Source organism: Notothenia coriiceps, unplaced genomic scaffold (assembly GCF_000735185.1).
Source record: "Notothenia coriiceps isolate Sejong01 unplaced genomic scaffold, NC01 NC01_scaffold00019351, whole genome shotgun sequence".
Taxonomy (NCBI): domain Eukaryota; kingdom Metazoa; phylum Chordata; class Actinopteri; order Perciformes; family Nototheniidae; genus Notothenia; species Notothenia coriiceps.
Genome location: NW_011352052.1, coordinates 497,457 through 500,878, shown reverse-complemented (window position 1 = coordinate 500,878; position 3,422 = coordinate 497,457).

Genomic DNA, 3,422 nt, shown 5'->3' with positions numbered 1-3,422 from the left:
TGGGTAAGGTAAAACGCATGTAGTACTGAACAGTAACATGAACGTGCCGGCGGCGCGGTCCCATGGGATTGATGCGCGTTCATAATGCAGAGGGAAATAACTCTTAGAATAACGTTATTAGCACATTTTACAACTTGAGGACCCAATTTTTTTAGTAAGGGCTGTACAAACGTTCATATTGGGTGGATTATTTAGTTTAAAAAAAATTATCCAACGATTTACATAAGTCAATGGGAAAAAGTGTTTCCGGGCCCAGCAACCAAACGGGAGTGTAGTACCGCCGTTTGGCCCCAACGAATATTCTCATCAGAGTCCGGCGCACTTCCTGGGGGCTTGGTTAAAATGCATTAAATAAAAAGTCATGAATGAGAATACGAGGAGAAAAGGCTTGTGGAGTTATACAATGAACACACAACGTCTAAATCCTCTTATTTACGCGATATCAGACACAGAAGAACGAGTGGAGAGAGGACCCCCTTTCGTCAGACCCGCCAATGAGAGGAGGAGCCAGGAATTGGATATTAGCTCGTTCCACGTGGAATCGCTATCTTCTTTCTCTCTCCCGAACATGGCGCTGTGTTCTTGATTTGCTCTGTTTCAAAACCACGTTACTTTATTAAATTACCCATTTGAACCTTTTCGAGACTACATTGTCTCTTTTTAACTTCCTCCTGGACTCGAAAACAACGAACAAATCTTCAGTAGCCAGGAGACCTACATATTGAATCACTGTAAATTCTCATCATAGTTTGGAACATAATATGGCGTTTAATCATGGCAGCATTTAGTTGAATATCTGGGTAAAATTCTCCCCTTTTTTTTTTTTAAAGCTACGGACCCAGAATCAGCTCTTCCCTAACAGGGCTGAAATAGAGGGGTATGAGGCATGGCTAGAATGGGTGATCTGTTTGGTATTTTGAGCAAAACATTTCATAGACATTATATATCTGAGATCTATGATATAGGCCTAAAAAATAGCTTAATAGGAGGCCTTTAAGAGATGTTCATGTTCTGTTCTAGGACATACAATACGTCAGTCAGTACCTCACTGGTGATTATCTGAAGTGTCTATATGACTTAAAAAGGGGTTGGTTAAATGAGACAATAAAACACCACCAACAAGAAGAGGCAAAGCCTTGATTCATTAGATAATCATAATGTTAGGATGCAAAGGTGAAAGAAAATGCTTTTTGGTGTGCATCATCCGTTGACTGGATCTGTTCACAACATTTTAAATTCTCATTTTATTTTATTTGATGGCGCCTTTCCTTTATTTCCATGATCTGGCTTATCTCAAATGAGCCTGTTGATTTTGCGAAGAGCAATCCTGCTTGCCTCAGGCGATCCACATTTAAATGTTACTGTTCTCTTTCCTGCCTTTGACTGCATGGTTCACTGATTGAACCACGCATAAGAAAAAAAGAAAGTTTCAGAGAGGCCAAAACATGAGGGTCTTTCTATGATTTCTCATTCAGAGGATTCTAGTCCAACTAAGCCATCTGGTTACCGTTTTATTCGAAATAGTGGGCTCTGACTGGTTTGACATTTCACTCTGAACAACAGGCACTGATTGGTGAGGGAGCTGATACTGGGCCGGTACTGATTTCCAGCAGGCCGTGAACGAATGCACACACTTCCAAAAAGTCTGCATAGCCAATACATAAGGCATACACACAAAGTTAAAAAGAAAGTTTTTACAACTTTTGGAGGGAGAGAGTTGATGAAAATGGAAAAAGGAGAGTATTTGTCACATCTTAAGACAACAACAAAAAAGTTAAAATATGCAAGATAAATCTCTGACGAGTCCCCTAAGTCTTCACACACACAGATGTTGAAGATGAATAGAGAGACAGCAATGGGAAATGAACCAAAAAGTGCCACAACATGACAACAGGGAATAGCTCAATTGAAATGTCATTTTGTATTCATCACAAAACAGTGATGACTGTGTGAGAGTGATTGTGTGTGTGTGTGTGGGGGGGTGGGGGGGTGGAAGAGCATGATCGAGCATTAGTTTTCCCAGATGTGTTTGTTTGCAAATATAGTACAAACGCAGAACAAATATATAATATTTTTGCTAATAAAATCCCCTATTCTTCAAAATGGAATGCTTTATAAAAAAAGTTATCAACTAGCTACCAAGCCTTTCTGGTTCAACATATATTTATATATAGTGTTAAAGTTTTTTTTTATTTGTGAACATTCTACTGTATTGAGGAGGAATTTATATTGCATTTTTATTTTTTACATCTGTTTTTATGACTGTTTTGTTTTCTGTACTCTGACCATCCGAATGTTTTTGTTTTGGAATAATAAAGTTTGCCTTGACCTAATTTATTGATTTTTGACAAAGGTTAGGGTTGGTCTATATAGCAATTATGAACTGCCATCTGGGTACATGAAGGGTAGCTTTGCAGATATGCGCCTGATAAAGAGATCATAAGAGCAGAGAATCCTATTAAGGGTGAAGGTGACGCGAAAAGAAAAATGTACTGAAAAATTGGAAAAGAAAGGTTCAAGTTTTTTATTTGTCATACGAACATAGCTACAGAGTAGTTATGTCGATGAAAATCTTAGGTCAAAGGCTTCTCCAACAGTGCAACACAATAATACAGAAAAATATAGTGCAAGTAAATATTAAAAAGTAAATACAAAAAGAAAAATAGTGTAGTGAAATAAGAGTCTATATGCAAGCTATTGGAATTATATAATAGATAAATAATTGCTTAGTAGCAGATGAATGTTATGGATGTTGTTTCAGCAGTTCAGTTGTTTAGCAGTCTTATTGCCTGTGGGATGAAACTGTCTCTGAATCTGGTGGTTTTAGTCCAGATGCTGCGGTAACGCCTGTCAGACGGCAGCAGACTGAACAGTTTGTGGCTGGGGTGATGGGGGTCTTTTATAATCCTGAGGGCTTTCTTCCTGAGCCGCTGGGAGTAAAGGTCCTCCATGGATGGCAGCTCCGTCCTGGTGATGTTCTGTGCTGTTTTCACCACCCTCTGTAAAGCCTTATGATTGAGGGCAGTGCAGCTGCCGTACCAGGCCGTGATGCAGAAAGTCAGGATACTCTCTATGGTGCACTTGTAGAAGGTCAGGATGCTCTCTATGGTGCACTTGTAGAAGGTCAGGATGCTCTCTATGGTGCACCTGTAAAAGGTCAGGATACTCTCTCTGGTGCACCTGTAGAAGGTCAGGATACTCTCTATGGTGCACCTGTAAAAGGTCAGGATACTCTCTCTGGTGCACGTGTAGAAGGTCAGGATACTCTGCAACTTGTTCATGTCCATGTTGAACCTCCTCAGCCCGCGGAGGAAGAACAGCCGCTGTCGAGCTCTTTTGGTGATGGTGGTGGTGTGAAGAGTCTATGTCAGGTCCTCAGTGAGGTGGACCCAGAGGAACCGGAAGCTGCTGACTCTCTCCAC